This window comes from Glossina fuscipes, unplaced genomic scaffold, assembly GCF_014805625.2.
Source record: "Glossina fuscipes isolate IAEA_lab_2018 unplaced genomic scaffold, Yale_Gfus_2 61514, whole genome shotgun sequence".
Taxonomy (NCBI): Eukaryota; Metazoa; Arthropoda; class Insecta; order Diptera; family Glossinidae; genus Glossina; species Glossina fuscipes.
Window position 1 is genome coordinate 593,896 of NW_024003726.1, and position 17,804 is coordinate 611,699.

Here is a 17,804-nt window from a genome sequence, read left to right on the forward strand (position 1 = left end):
TTTTTACCATACTGTTCACGATCAAGCATATATGTCCATTGTTACCGTGACATTCCGTAACCCGGTGCCCTTCTCTTACAAGAGCAAAATCGCTATAGTGTTGACTTTTTAATATTAAACTACTTTTTCAATATAATGAGGATATGTTAATTATTTATTTTTTACGACTAAAAGGAAAAACGAAATCCATTTTTTTCAGTTGATTACCAATTGTGATTTAGTAGTGCCATTAAACATAATTTATGGATGAAGTTTCTATTTAACCCATAAAACGCCTCCATCTCATTTTTCATGGCGACATTAAGGCAGGCCTTGAGTCTACATCGTAGCGGCAATCTTTCTTATCCACAACTAGTTCGCCTATTTGGCTTTTATTGTTGTACATATGCTGGGGATTAAGGTACGCTTAACAGATTAGCATTCGGTTTTCTCTTTTTTTTGCTTTGACTAGCCACACATTAAGTGCTTCTTATACCCCTGGGCGTAGTGGAGGTCGAAAAGACTTGTGGAAAGAGAAAAAGGAATGGATAGTCTTTGTGTACGTTGTAACGTCCGCGAGTAAAATTTAGGCAGTCCGCTTTTACCACAAGTTTCACAATAACGGCATGTCGTTAGGTGATATTGCGTGTTTTTTGAGGTTGCTCTGCGTAATGACGGCTAGCCGTTAGGTATGCGAGAAGAGCAGAGAGAAGGAAAATCACGCGAGAGAATTATGTTTTGCCTTTCTGTTTTTTTGAGAGATCGAACAGTGAGTCGGAAGACAGGATCCTGAACGTTTGAAAGCCTGAATTAATGGAATGCAGCCAAACGCGGTCTGTTGAAAAAAAAAGAAAAGTAAAAACAAAATGGCCATAGGTTGTAAAGAATTCCTTTTGTTTCTTAACTAAATTATCGTAAAAGAAAAAATAGAAAAACTAAGAATAATAAATTTTTCTAATTAACCCTAATTTGCTAACATTGAAAAAGCAAAAAAAAAAAAAAAAAGGAGAAAAGAAACAATCAAGGCGTGCTTGTGAAACATACACGAATATTACCCTAAGTACCAACAAAAATTTCTATGCAAATAGGGGCGCTAAATACCAAAAATTGACAAGCAAGGTTTAGCCAAGCAGTGAAAACAATAAACGCCAAAAAGCTAGCCAACAAAAAAATTATTCATAAAAAATATAAAAATTCGGTTTTGGTATATAACCCGATACTACAGAGAAGAAAAGGTGTTGTGAAAGTGCTCTCTTTCCATTAGATACAAAACGAAACATACAAACATGCAGAGTACAGTTTATTCAGTTGGAAGATAGGTCCTAGAACATGCAAACTGTTGTCATTAGAATCCGTGGACAGTAGAAAAAAAAGAAAAAACTTTAAATCCCGTATGACATTCGGTGACCTCTGCGTGGCTGTGTGCGCGTTTGTCAGATGCTTTAAACAGAAGATGAAAGAGAGAAGATATGAAAGTGTGCGAAAGCTTGATCGCAAGAGTGTTGTCTGTTTTTGCTCTTCAATCGGTGAGGAGTTGACAAGCTTTTGGTCGCTGAAGACTACTCGTTAAGTGTGACTTTGAAAAAGTAGCTGCGTGCACTAAAGAAAGCTTTTAAAAGAAGAAAATTCAAAGTTTTTCTACTGTTTTACTTTTCGTTCTTTTATTGTTCAAATGAAGAAATAAACAAATGAAAAACTAACAAATGTTTGTGTCGCAATTTGAAAACGATTGTAATGCATACCATTTCGGTTGAAGATACCATTTTCGTGTAGAACACTTTGTAAGGAATATGAAAGACAACCAGAATCGGTAAATTGGATTCCAATTGCTGCTCCTGTAGAACTTTTTCGCGGAGCAGTGCTTCGCTGCACCTGTTTCAAGATTGCTTCTCTAGCAGATTGGTTTGTCCGTTTCGGTTAAAACTCCAAGCTACAAATTCTTCTTCTCTGGAACTGAGTGCGCCTTCGCAGGTGTAATTAAACAAGTATTTGCTCTTGGGTTTAAGCCGAGTCTTTTCTTTACAATGATACAACGGCTTTCAAGCATAATGGTATTTTTGAGGTTGTTGAAGCCGTATTAACCTTTTTGTTTAAGAAAAGTAGTTTCCAAACAAAATGCTTGAAAAAATGCTTTTGAAATTTGTTTTATCTTAATTGAAAACTACGTGTTTTTGAACTAAAATGAGACGATGACGAAACGGAACAATGATTCGAGTTGATCGGCAGTGTGTCGAGATGTGCGCGAGTTTAGATTTTATACGTAACAAGTGCTCTGGTGTAAGCCATCAACGCTTAGGATATGCATAACGTCGTATATAAGCTATGTTTCAAGTTTTTCGAGTACGAAAATATCTGCTATGCTTTCCATTTAGGCCGTAGCGGTCGAATGGCGGAGCTAGTTCTCTTTGCAAATATCGTAATCGCCGTCAGTCATGAGCTTACCATCAGAATAACTGGAAAGTCTGAGCCATGATGTGGTGAAAACGGCGTCAAAGCCTTTTTAAGAAGACACATTTGGGGTTCGGGAAGCAAAAATGAAATGCAGCAGTGTCTGGAGGGTGCCCAAACAGGGACAATTTCCAGATTCTCGGTTTTGGGTTGTGACAAGGCCAAGAGTGATATTAAGCTTAGAAATATTTTGTAGTTAAGAAAATGGTTACAGTGTGGACCACACCACTGTTTTCGTTTACCATTAATTCATAGAGAGCGAATACACCTGGCCAAAATTTGGGCAAGCTCGCATTTTCCAAGAAAAGTTTGGCCGCAGGTTTAACTTTTAAAGTAAATGCGTTAAACGCTTTTGAAACGCTGTGTTTACGCAATACACGCTTTTAGTATGTTGTATAGATGTAATGGATGTCTTCAAAGTTTGTTGTTTGAGAATAAATGAAACAAATTGCCAGCAAATATTTGAAAACACAATGCCTTTGGTGTTGGGATAAATGCACAAAATATTATGAAAATTCTTCTTGTATGCAACGAGTTTCGTTAGTATTTGTGAATGTACGCGATGAATACAATGAGTGCTTTTAATGCTTTGCAGTTATAATGAATGCCCTTAACATTTGAGAGTAAATTCAGTAAATTACAGATAAAATTGTGTGTACATAAAATGTCCTTAAAATTGAGAATTAATGCAGTACATCAGATTATAATAGCCAAGTTTTTAAGCGATGGTCTGCATATCAAATGATGATAAATTAAAATGAAACGAGTTATTGATCTTGTGATTACGTATATTTATGTTATTTTATATTGTGTTTAATAAAGCAAGGACATAAGTGATGTATTTATTGAAGTAAAGATAGCCCCCTAAGATAGCCCACATTTGTTTTCACTAAAATGTCTTTGCTAAGTTACAATTTGTTGCGAAATAAACAACAATTAAGTAGAATAACTATTAAAATTAAATAATCTTAGCAAACCAAAAACGCTTAATTATTGCTAGTAAATCTCCTGTTATAACCACTTTTAGAGATATTACCCGACTACAGATTTTCGATATGTCGTGTAAAATGCTAAAACCTGTCAGAAAAACCTAATTTCATTACCCTGGTCAGGGGCCATCACTTCAAAATTCGCCAAAAACCGGCTCTCTCCATATACGATAAACACTAAATTAGTGATAAAACTCTTTTAACGAATTTTCCCTATCGCAGGTTTTTAATATATCTTAAAGGACGCTAAAACCTATCAGAAAACCCTAATTTCATTACCCTGGTCAGGGGACAACACCTCGAAAATCGCTTAAAATTGGCCAGCTCTATGTACACAAGACCCTAAAGGCAAAACTCGGCAATAATGTTGCTAATGATATGTTCGATATACATAATGTTTTTGTTTTAGTTGATAATGAAATGTTCGATTTTATACACATAACGTTTTCGTCTTTTTTCAGCATGTATGTTTAAGGTTATACATTACAGGCAATAGTAGCTCGTTTGTCCATGCACATGCTTAAGAAATTATATGCATCTTATTGCGTTGTCGTCATTTTTCTATATATGAATCAAGCGTACAATTTTGTTCAAAACATTCTATAGTCAAATAGAATATATGCTATGGCAAAAATGTTCGCCTCGCAAATGAACGCCTCCAAATTATGCGAATCAATGAAATACTGACTTTCTTCTTGAGAAAGAAAACTTCTTACATTTATTTAGATTTAGTTTCAGAAGATTCAAAGAGCACCATGCAGCCAAATTTACAAAATTAATTTACGGACAATACAATTAAACCATGTGTTAGTATTTCATTGCTTACAGAGATTATGTGGCAAACAAAGAAGTCGGCGTCGTATTTACCAGCCCGTGAGCAGTCATGCCAGAGTTTATTTATTTATTTATTTATTCCACTTATACTAGAAACTCAACTAAAACCAAATGGCAGTCGAGCTCAATTGACTATTAAAGTAAATCTTAAATTAATTAATAATGAAACTTAGTATAAGTACAATAAAACAAATAAGAAGAAAAAAAAAAAAAGAAAAAAAGAAATAAAAGCATGTACACAACTAGCATAGAGCCACACTTACAAACGATAGAGGACCAAATTGCAAGTAAATCCCTAAGCCATCGCTAACACGCATAAGCTTGGCTACCGATAATACAATTGATTTACGACCCATAATCACTTTTTAAAGTTAAAATTTAGTTCAAGTACGACATAGGTAAATCGCGCGTATCAAGCAATGTTGCTTTAATGGACTTTAAAGAGTCCGTTAATAATAATAAGTGATAGACGTCATTTAGGTTCTTGCAAACAACTCTGAGAGGGTTAAAGAGTTCGTAATTATATTTGCATTGACTAAGCTTTATCAAGATAAAGTGCCTAGAGAAGCGGTTAGGGAGATTAAAGCCTATCTCACGAAGTAATGCGGGCGAGTCAATTGTACCATTTATTAATTTGATTACGAAGGAAACCCCAAGAACAATGACAATAAGCTTTCAATACTTCCGATCGAGAAATCAAGCCGTATATTTGAAAGACGATGTTTTAGCAATACAATATTGATTTTATGAAAATCATAATATTTGTTTGAAAAAGTTGGATTTGGAACATTAAGGCACTTCAATGAACCATCATACTTGTGATGCACATTGCTGGATGATAAGGATCCTCAGGTAAACTAAAAGCTGGACAACAAAGCAAAGATCAAGCAGTCTATCATTACAATTAGGGGTACGGTTAGATTGAACTAAATTATCATGAAATATTTCGTTGGAAAACACAACAGCTCTATCAGATGTTCAAGAAGGAATCAAACAGCCAGAACTACCACTGTAACACCAAATGACTTGAGGCAAGTTGAACTCGCCCAACGCAACGACCAAATCTGTGGGTTTAGACTGCTTGGCCACTTCACAAATGAGGGCAGCCTGTTTCATATATATGGAGATATCAAAATTTGGGGGAATATAGGAGCAGGTTACAAATAACTGTTTATTAGGCATTTTCGCACGAATGGCGATAAATTCATCGTCAGGAGAAGTGGGAAATTCTATTGAATTGGACGGGACTGCCGCAGATATGGCAATTAATACACCACCAGCAATGCGATTCAATAGATCATTTCTGAAAACTTGGAAAGAATTGTGGAAAAGTTCCGACGAATGAAGATCAGGTGTTAATCAAGTTTCAGTGAAGGCCAAACAGGAAAACTCCGTACTCATTGATTTTAGGAAAGTAGAGCGAATTTTTGAATTTAGGCGCGTAACATTTTAACAAATGAGACATAATGAGCTTGAAGGAACATTTAGTTCTTTAAATGACTACTGCTTTAATATTACGAGGTCGCTTACGAGCGATAAATTCCTTGATTAAGGATCCAATTGGCCACAGTAGTTTATTTAGCAACATGCTAATGTTTTCAGTCGGAACTAGCATTTTAAAAGAAGAGATTGCCCTAGATTGAGAAGAAGCCATTGTGAAAACGTTAACACGCTCTAAATTGACTGATGAAAGATAACTTTTTATGTTATCCACAGATGTATCAGGTGCCAGTCTTGACACAAATATTGCCTTGCTGGAAGGAACTGCCTTCAAGCAAATGTCGTCTGTACTAGGAGCAGTAGGGTTCATGGATGGGGGGTTTTGAGTTGGGGAGAATATAGAAGTGGTAACCACACTTGCACGAGCAGCTTGTGCGACATGCCCGGTTTGGTGACCAGCGTTCGCACTCGAACAGCCAGGAGAAGAGTATGATTTGCGTTGCTCTTTATTATTTTTAGGCGTTGACGCCCGACTTCTTCTTGCAACTTTCAAGAAGGTGAAGAGTTTTATTAGTCCTATCAGTAAATATATTAGAGTCTAAACTAGTATGTGGAAAAAAAAGAATATTATGCACATTCAATTGTCATTAATCAAATTGAAAATGGCTTTAAAAATGCGGCTCTGGAATAATCAGAGGAAACGCTCTAAAGACAATTTCATGATTAAAAATATGTTTGCAAAAGGTCTAAAAAACTCATTTCAATCATTACAATCGCCTATTATACTCCCTATGGTAAATTGCTAAATATTGTAATATTACTATGAAAAGGACAAGCGTGGTGTCTGAAACGATAATTGTTACATAACGCCACGTTGAAGGAAAATCGATGCACTCTCTAATTGAAATAAATCAGTAACGAATGTAAAAACCATAAAAATGTTTCTTTAAAAGATAATTGCGTTGTTAATAAAGTCTTTAGAAACACATAAAGTGTGTGTGTTTCATATAAAAAAGGTTCAGTTCATTTATAAATTAACAACGAATTTATTGATTGGATAACAAGCCTTTTTTTATTATAAAGAAAAAAAATACTATAACGTTTAAGATGGATACATTCGCGTCAAGAGTGTTATGTCGTCACTTTGAAAATGTAAAGTCCATATAAATCATGTCCTTGATCCGAAATGTATGAAATTCACTCTATTGAATATTAGTCAAACACGCATACTCAATAGTATCCGTTATTTTGATTGCAAAGCAAATTTATAAAAAGTGAAATTTTGAAATCTGTGTTGATTCATTTGCAATGCATTAACTTTCATATTCGTTTATGCAATGTAATATTGACAGTCAAGAACAATAATCCGAAGCCTCTGTTAATAAACAACGTCATCATTAATTTCATAATCAGCATAATCATCGGTACCTACATATATGCATCTCTACAGTGATGTCAATACGCCAGGTTTTTCTTTCTTCTGTATCTTTTAACAATTTTTTATATACATTTTTTTTACACCATATTACTAAGGCATGGGTAATTATAAATTTATAATTATTCCCAAGAGTGTTCAATTAGCGTATATGAGAATAATATAATATATATAAATATATAAACTTTTTTTGTTACGTACTATAAGTAAGTAATAATAAAAATAAGTATGAAGTGTTAGAATTCTCATTTAATTCAATAAAGTCGTGAAACCCAACTTCGTGGTTTCCAATTAAAAGTTATGGGCCAATATAGAGTGGCCCAGGACGTAAGTTTAGCCCGTCCGGTAATTAGGTTTCTGCCTATTAGTCCCCGTAAGAGTGGGAGCACATGTATTCTCTTTGTTTGTAACCGTCTGCGGTGTGCCAGTGGTATAAATTTTGAAATCCCCATTTTTCCCGAACTATCTAGTTCATCAATGACAAGTGCGTCCACACTTCGCAACGCCATGATGTTATTCTCCCTTGGTATTATAAAGCTTTAACTAACGTAGTTTATTACTCTGAGTAAATAAGTGTACACTAAATTAGTGAAGAAACATCTTAAATATATAACCATCTCGCGACAAGCATAAAGCTCGTTTGTACTGTGGAGATAATTAGTGTTGGTATATGGCAGGAAGTATTTGGGTGGTATTTATGGTGTGACCGTCTTTGAGCGACTGTGTTGTGGTGAACAGATGTATCTTTATTCTGCTCGGCTTCAGAACACCAAGTCCTTCCGTCTCATAGATTTGCCAATGAATCTCGGCATGAGACGTGCCTTAAATTCTATGGTTCAGGCGGCGCTTTTGAAATTTCAGCGGATTAATACGCTTGCTATTTTGAATCGCTTGATAACAATTAAAATTCTTTATTCAAAATTGCACTATTTATACTTAATCCTAACAGGTGACTTAATGCTAACGCAATCACTAATTAATTGGGGCGCCTGGCATTCTATTGCATTTCGTAATGCAATACTCAGCCAGATTTTTGTTTTTCTTTTTGCTACAGAATTCTGTCGCACTTCAAAGTGGACGCGTATGCCGGTATGCGATCACACTACAGTACAATTAATATTGTTGAAGCATGTGCAAGCTTACAAAAAAAAAAAGGATGTCTAAAAATTTTCAGTGCTCTTAAGTAGGGGTAACTCTTATTACGAAATTTGTAAAATTCTTGATGTTTAGCGCAATAAGTATACAAATGGAAATTCTGATGCTAGTATGCAAAAAAATGGGGAAGTTTGTGTCAAAGACAGGTATGGGACCTGGGTATCATCTCTAAAAACCTTAGTCACGTTCGGTCGTTTTAATAACATTTTGGCACCACATAAATCAGTTACGCCTCACTAAAGTACAAATGGGTGGTTCATGAACAAGCCAAATACCCGATCCTAGGTAGTCGTAAAAGTAAATCAACAAATTCTTTAACAAGCGCCTTTACGGCCTGATATATCAACTCAATTACCTTGCCGTCAATTTACAGTACTCAGCATTCTTACAACGGCAGGACCACTGACAGGTAGTTGACTTTAGGAAATGATGAAAATGAAACTGAAACAACTCCGAGCTGACGTACATCTGGTCGATAACGCAGGCCAACTCACCATTATGACGATTACATACGACGTCAGCCCTGAATACACATGCTCGAGGCGCGATTAGCATAACCATATATGCAAACAATATGACAACACCATTATGTTAACCATTATTATGTGGACTACAAGTGATAAAACAAAACACATATGAACAATGTAAGTTTGTTAAGCAAATATAATTTAAAAGGAGGAAATATAAATAAAGGAAAGTTATAGTGGGCTGTTAAACGATTAATCTATCGAAGCCGAGTCAGCATCACTTTGACTCAGACGTATATTACAGTTTATTTTGGTATTTGATTTTCATGCCAATAAAAATGGTGTATTCACATAATATATAACTTACGTTGACATATGAACAGAGCGCTTCCTTTTTATGAGCACATTCGAAGAGAAGTGCAATTAATACCCACCAATGAAAAATCGAGAGAGGAGATCTAAATCGAATTTATTTTTATAGTTTACTGATGGCAAGAATAAAGATGTCTACAATTAAAAATAGGCCTAATTTGGTGCAGGCCGCGTTCGTAGTACAACATAAATTCAGAACATTTCTGTATTCTGTTATTTGTTGAGATTTTCTTCTGGTGATCGTTGAACATAATTTTCGTACTTGTGTTTTACCAGCTTTCGTCTGTGAGTCATTATTTTTATTTATTTATTTTTTATTTATTTATTTTATTTGTATACACACTCAAACTCAGCTAAAATAAATTAGCAGCCGAATTTAATTGACTGTTGGAAATAAATCTTATACTAATTATTATTAAAAACTAACATAAAGTACATAAGGCCAAGTAAAGAAAAAAAAAAAAATTAAATAATTGCTCATGAATAAATATATAAGAATGAAAGCACACCCACAACCAATAAAGAATCAAGTTTCTAGCGAACCCCTAAACTTCGCAAACGACAACAGATAACAACACAAGTTAACTTTCGAACCCTAGTGAGGCGTGAAAATTGCAAGTTAGTTTAAATACGAAATAGGCAAATCGTGCGTATTAAGCATTGATAGACTTTAAAGAATCCGATATTGAGATTAAGTGAAGTCATTTAGGTTTCTGCAAGCAACTCTGAACCTATTAACAGCTCATAATTACATATATATTGATTACGATTAATGAAAATATAGTTCCTAGAGAAGCAATTAAGGAGGGACATTAAAGCTTGTCTGACCAAGTAACGCGAGGGAATCGATAGTACCATTAATTAACTTAGTTAAGAAGGAAATATCAAGAATAAATCTACGTTTCTCAAGTGACGATAAGACAACAGAAGCAATCTATTTTCACAAGAAAGCAGAGAGACGAAGTGGTTCCAACCCAAATTCCTAAGGGCAAACAGCAAGAATTGCCTTTAAACGGTTTCAATTGAATCTACATAATATCTGTCGGAGCGAGATCCCACAACAGAGGCATACCCAAGTCTAAATGAACATATGTACTTTTTTTTAATAAAACCAAGCGCGGACGTAGCTTTACTTACAGAGAGCTTAATGCGCAAATTAAAACGTAATCTTTGATTGAATAGAACCCCTAAGTAGAGTGAACGTTTTCCAACTCGTATGAGTCAATGAAGTACTCAGTACTGAATAACTTCCTTTTTATGGAAGAAAGCTTCCTGCATTTTTTTAGATTTAATTTCATAAAATTGATCATAAAATGCTTGTTTAAAAACTTCATTTTTATAATTTCATATTGAACGCATAATCGCGATACATTTAGCAGGAAAAAAATGCGAAATCTAATTATTAAATTTGTATACACCACAACTAGTACTCCTTTTTTCTAATGATTATTACTATGCACTTCGTCCAGGAGGAGCAACTCAAGTGAGACACAGCATACCACAAGAAATACAATATCTTATATAAGGCGTTTGAACATTTATAACGTGTCGGTACAATTATTTGTGCACTAAGTCGGCGCATATTTCGCAACGGCACTGTGTTGCCCGCTACTCGGAAAATCTGTACTGAATATATCATAAAGTTACAAAAAAATTGTTTAATCTATACATTTAGCAGGACAAAATTATTTCACTATCTTAAGAGCGTAAAAAATAAAAACAATTTTTTCTAAGCATTAATTAATGGGGAATTCATATTCGATCTTAAAGTATATTAAAGAATAGTTCGGAATTTTTTTTTAAACACTTTCTTTTAAGAGAAAAAGTAAAAAAAACATCACTTTATGTCGAATTGTGGGAATTAGGGTAAAAGGAATAGTTGTTATAGTAAAACAAAACAATTCAAACAAAAACAAAATGAAAAACTGTATTTCTATCTTTAGGTAACCAATAGGAATTTGTGGACTTCAGTATCAACTATATTACGAATACAACAAATTGAATATATTTATCAGCAACCCGTATGTCTAAACAAATTGTATCCTTCGTTTGTTTTGACTTTATTCACGTTTATCGAAATGTGCAAATGCTTAAAATTCTAACTTTGTTCGCTTTTGTAGATAACGTTTTATGTTTAACATATTTTTCACAATCACTTTCTGGAGACTCATACAAGGATGTACACTGTCGAAAGATAACAGAAACGACCCTAACAAGATCAATAAGAGCAACGAAAGATATAAGCAATAAAAATAATGATCTAGAAATGAAATTTACAAATATAATTTATGCAAAGTATAATTACTTTTTTGTTGCTTACATAGAAAATGAGCTAACGTGAATGTTTATACATAAAATAGAACAGTCTGAATTTTATTTGCAAATCTCTAAGTAGTCACGGCAGAGATACCAAACATTTAATCTACAATATTCCCCTACAGTGAGTCGACACAGATTGAGACTTACCAACCACATTGAGTATAGCTAGCTTAAAGGAAGGGCGATGAAGTTTTGCGAACCTAGTTTATATTATAACAGAGCAAACATGCACATTAATTATTTGTTCGACCACGCCTTGTTTGCATTCACCACGTTTTTCGTTGTCGTCACATAAAACCGCATCTCGTATTTGCAATGGTTTGACAGGATCGTGCAATTTCCATCGGCGAGTTAATTCAAGAAAATATTCGGGCATCTACCATTTTAAAAAAGGTGTGCTTCCTTTGTTGAAAAATATGATGTTGCTCTATCAAAGACACTTTTCTAGTAGCTTCTGCAAAATATTTGGACAGCTTAACAAAAAATGGTTAGGCGCCAACGGCTTATCATCCAGACGCTCGTCCAGGGGTTCGGCTATTCGATTTGAAATAAATCGTTTGTACAATCCGCTATTGGAATTTATTCAATTAACGATTATTTTGGAATCTGATCAAAATATTATATTTGGTGGTTGCACATCGGGATTTCTTGATACAGCGTCTTTCAAACGCACTCGTAATACCATGGTAAGTAATTCTAATTTAGGAATAAACAATGTTTACAAAAGCTTACATTTAGTTTTTCCAATAGTGAAAGCAACATAAACGCTATCTGAGCAGATTATTCTCCAATACGTTATAGTTGAGAAGACAGCTTCGCTAGCGTCGACGAAGATATTTAGTTCAAATTTGACTTATTGCTTGTTGTGAATTGGTCGTGACAACATCGTGGGGTACGAATTTCCTTTACGTCTTGCTACTTTTTGTACCAAGCATGCCAGAAGTCGTATCAATTTCCAGGGATCGGCGTTTTCCAGTTTATTTTAGATCTCCATAGTTCTTGTATCATCAAACATTGACACTTAAGGCTTCTCAACAATTTGCTTCTTCGTTTTGTCATGAATTGCTTTTAGAGATGTAACTGAGGGTACTTCAGCCTGGCTCCTTCGCCTTCAATTGTGGCATTTACCAACACCTCTGGACAGTTGTAGCGTCCCTGATGCATACATATGCATACTATGTGCAAACATAACTTTTCTCTGCAATTGGGAAATTACGAATAAACCTTTCTTTTCCACCGTTTAGATTGGCGTGAAAGTTCTTCCTTTCTACCTTTTGAAATGCTGTTGTATATATCTCCTGTTTTTTTACCAACTCGTCTACAGATGTTATGATACCAATTAAGAAATGGGAAATGGGTGAACCAAAAATATCCTACTTAAACGAGGATCGAAAAATCGCATCAAGGACAAAACTTTGATCAATTCGCGATATTGAGGTCAAATGTCCGTTCAATAAAAGCATTGTTTAATGTGGCTACGCCACGCGATAAAACTACAGATAAAGTTAATTCTCTTAAATCTTACGGTAAGTATTAAAAATTTGAAAAAAAATTTGCTAGTAGGTTAACACGTGTTACCGCTAGATTTATTTTTACTACTCTATCAACAGGATCATTTATTTTGATTGAAGTAAATGCATAAGAGAATTCTTTATATAGGCGCCCTAGCCCTTTGAAATAATTTATGTTCTATTTTCAAACTTTTACATTAAGTTTAGTTTAAGTCAGTTCAGAGAAAAAAAAATGGGAAAAAGCTTTGACGAAATAAATTTTTTTTGAGCACAAAACCAAAACACAACTCGAGAGAATTCGGTTTCAAGAAATTCCAAAAAATTGACAAGATGGTCCAACATATTGCTCAAAATACAAACTAGGAGATTATTACGGATTTATTGTGTTTTGTTATGAATAAAAGCAGTACCGCCATTAATTAGCACCATATCTATGCTTTTTCTTCCACTCTCATTTCTACAGGCAAAGATTCTGTTAACAGTTTTTTGATATGACGTGGCATTCTTTCAAACGTTTGCAAAACAGAAACACCTACAAGTCTGTATTTTTAAGTAATACAGCCTGCGGTATGCATATAAACGTGTATGGACGAAAAAAGACTTAACTGGGGGTATATATGTAGCAAATATCATTTTTTTCTTTTTATTTTGCATGAAGCCTATTTAAACCAAACCTTCATTTTCTGCACAATCTTATCAAAAATTAGTTAAATTATATTTAACTTATGCATGTTGGGCTACGTACATTTCATACTGGTACCGGTATATTTCAAAAATTTCATCATTTTGCAGATACGGCGGTCCTTCGATATAATAATTGTGTTGTATAAAATTTTCGCATGAACTGCCTGTAAAATCCCGCTTAAGATTTAAGATACCTGCATATATATATCCTGAAAAGTACCTCTATGTTTTTTCCTTCGCTTGCTTCGTTATAAGCATTTCCGATGTACCTGCTTTATCATTACAATCAATATTAAAGTCGTTTTCTTTCATATAGGCCCTGACTAGTTAAATGTTTATCTGCTTTCGTCCACGTTCACTCCAACTTGCGAATTCATGAATATAATCTTACAATGAGATATTTTATTTCATCCACTAACGAACATCCGTTATTTCCTAACAAAGATTGCAATTTTTCGAAAACATTTTCCAAGCAATTCTGGTTTAATTTTCCTGTCAAAATAAACCATACCTCCCGATGAGATGTTTTAACTCCGGCTTTATCTGTAACTATGGGGACTTTCAAATACTCCTGTGTTCCTGTGTTTTGATTTCGTTTCAACTAGTGCTTGGCAGCTTTATTGTTTAATTTTAAAACATGTAACTCGTCAAAAGTGTTATTCGTTTTTTCGACAAGTTCGTTGACAAAACCTTTGAAATGCTGCTAATATGTAATGCAGTAGAATGATGTGAAAATAAACATAAATTAGCTATTGGGAAACTAATTTCATGCAACATTATGGACACGATCACTTCAGCGAGCATAGACGTTATTTGCTGCACTTTACATTAAGTCCTATTGTAGAAACATTCGAAAGCCCTGGCCCGACAGCATGCCTATAGTATACTAACCAGAAAAATAAAAAACAGTTCAAATTGCATAAGCTAGGATAATTAAATAATATATATCATATATATAAGTTTAAGCAAATAAAGTTAATAAATATATAAATAAAATAAAGTAAGGATAAATATAATAAACTACAATCTAATTTTTTTTATTAATAAAAAATTACTTTATGTTTGTTGATATGAAATTTTTCATTGTGATTTTTCAAAGCATTTGCCGAACATAGAATTAAAAACTCTTCCGTGCTTTAAAAGAAACAATGAAAAGAAAAACTATTATTTTTGCTGTGTACATACAAACCCCCTGTTAGGTCTTTTCTCGTATAAACACACTTATATTCTTACCATAGCCCATATTTACTTAAAAACATAGAATTGCAGGAGCTTCTGCTTTGCAAACGTTTGAAACAATGTGACGTCATGTCAAGAAACTATTAGCAGAATCTTTGCCCATTCATACAAATCGTAAGACTGAAGGAGAAAGCATACGTACAGCTGCTAATTACCAGCGTTACCACTGTTATTGATAACACACGTAAAATCCCTGCAAAAATCTCTTAATTTTAAATGTTGGAACGTCTATTTGTTTTGTCGTCTCTGATAATAAATAAAGGTTTTGCAGAGAGTAAGAGAGAACAAAAAACTGAAACAAACACGATTGCTGATGTTTGCGCGGTATATAGTTGTAAGCGTCCACTATGAGCATATGTATTCTATAGTAGGATATATGCTGTGACAAAAATTTTGTGTACGATTGTGCCTGTGTTTGCTTAATAAATTATATGGGCAAAGATAAGAAGTAGAATATTGAATTTCGGATTATTTGCGTTTGAACACTTAAATTTACTATTTTGGTGCAAGCTTTTCTTTACAAATAGACTTAACGTATTTTCTTGAATTGTCACTACTTTTCTACATATTTATCTGTTCATTAATACAAAATTATCACTGTAATTGTATTTCCTAGTGTCTCCTATAGGTTTTTTTTCTCTTAATTGAACGATTGTATGCAATTTTCCGCACCACCTCTGAGGTATTGCACTAGGCGCGTTAGCATTTATTTTAAATGGCTGCTTCCCTGAAAATATATCAGGCCTATGTACCATTAATAATTGTTATTATTAACTCAATGTTAAAATGAATAACTACTGTTAATCAAACGCACTGAATAAAAAATATCTTAACAGAACAAAATATATATATCTCTTTAATTCTAATTTAAAAATACGTTATATACATAATTTTCACAACTCATAACTAATTTTATAATCGATAACTAATATAAAAAACTTGCGTAATAACTACTGCAATAAAATAGAAGAAACAGTATATTAGTGTAATAACGAAAAGAAATCTATCAAATAAAACGTGTTATTATTAATTTATTATAATAGCACACTTTTTCCATTCTTCGTCGGCTGACAAACTGTGATTACAAATTTTATATTCTTAAAAAGCAATACCTCAATCAAACTACCCAAATAATTAAAGCGAAGCTTTATGCAGTCATGGTCCGTCACAAAACAGGAACAGTTTTTGCCGCATGTCTTTTAAGATAGTCTGAGTGACTAAATTCCTAACAAATTCTTTGCATATGTATCGATCAAACAAAGCCTTAAACTAACCCATTTGAGTCTGACACATCTGAAACTATTCTTCTTTAAGGTAGGAGAAATGCACAGCACTTAATCCTGAGTATTTCTTAGCTTTTATAAACGATTCGGATAAGTCCGTAAAGCCACCGTCCACCTTCCTCATAAATTCTAAACACTTTTTGCATTTAGACTTCCTCACCGCATGTTCATACGTCAACCCTGACATATCGTTGCATCTGAATCTCAATTAGACTACTTTCCCTCATTTCTAATTTCTCGTTAGCTATCAAATTGCCAGTTTCAGTTCGTCTGTCATATCTTCTAACGTATTTTCCAACTCTAAACCAAAATCGGACGCCCAATCCAGCGTTTCAATTTTTTTTTAATAATAATAATAGAATAATAGATATAGTAGAAATTAAGGAGAATAATTAATATAACACCAATTTTTGGCAATTAATAGATGTATACATATCGAAAAATAATAGTAATTCACGAGAGACAAACCCAATTCGTACATAAAAACTGCTCAAATTAAAATGCCAACAGTAAACGGCCAAGCACATAAAATTCAAAAACTGAAGTTCCTAGGGCATACAAGTGCTTAGACGCTTATATGTGTGCACTTAAGCAAACCGCACGCAAGCGGATAAACTCCGTGCAACACGTATTACTATAGCACGCAGGTGTTTATAATGTGTGGTTTTACCCATGCATTTTATAATGACTTTGGTAATTGGGTTAGCCTCAGTTTTTCTTCTCTCTTTTGTTCTCTTTCTTTACGATGGATATTGTGAAGTATTTCATAATAATTTTCTTGCGAAATATCTTCGCTTATTATATAATCTGTTTTTGATTAATATGATGCGTGAGTGTTAAAAAGACTTTTCATGGTAAATTTAGGAATTTTTTGGATTAAATTTATTTATTTTGGAATCTGATTTATTATTTATTTATTGAGATTGTAAGTTACTAAGGTCAGTTACTCGCTGTCATGTATGTCAAGGAAAATTTAGTCTTACTTTCTCTTGAAATTCTGTTTGGCTTTTCTAGTCGCATACTTATCATATTTCTAATTTGTCGACTTGTCTACCAAATTTGTTATAGTTTGCCAAATACTAAGATATCAATGCTTAAGTTCTTATTACTAAGAAACTTCGTACTTCTTGTTAAAAGATTAGTACTCTTGTTGTCGCAATAAGTGCAAAACTTCTAATACAGTGCCGCCCAGATCAAAAATACTAAATTACTGTCGCCCAATACAAAAACATTCAAGTTTTGCAGCCCCGTGGACCCAAAACCAGGTCCATGAAATTTAAAGAAAATGTACAGGCAGTTTCAAAAAATGAGCTGATGCGATCAACATAAATTTCAAAAAATATCACAAATCTAAAACTAACAAACTTTTTCTAGTGTTAATATAAATAAAATCCAAAGACAAAAGGCGAAATATTAGTACAAATTATAATTTTTACAAACGTAAAAGAAAATTTTTTAAAAATTATTTTATCTAAGCGCAAGCAATTAATGCGAAAACGAAATTTTATAAAAAAATAATTTTCATGTAAACGCGAAAAAAAATATAACACCAAGTAAAAGAATATTATACAGGGGCACAGTGTTTAGCTAAGTGCAAAAAATTAATTTAAGAGAAAAATTTCGTTTATACCGCCTGGTGTTTTTACGTG

The 17,804-nt window shown here is 33.6% G+C and overlaps 1 long non-coding RNA gene across 1 annotated transcript; it reads left to right on the forward strand.

The window, feature by feature from the left end:
• Window positions 1–11,245: 11,245 nt before the first annotated feature.
• LOC119643652 lies at window positions 11,246–12,631 on the forward strand. The gene is made up of 3 exons (XR_005248365.1): window positions 11,246–11,831; window positions 11,890–12,124; window positions 12,189–12,631. It is a non-coding gene; the product is annotated as an uncharacterized LOC119643652 (long non-coding RNA).
• Window positions 12,632–17,804: the final 5,173 nt, after the last annotated feature.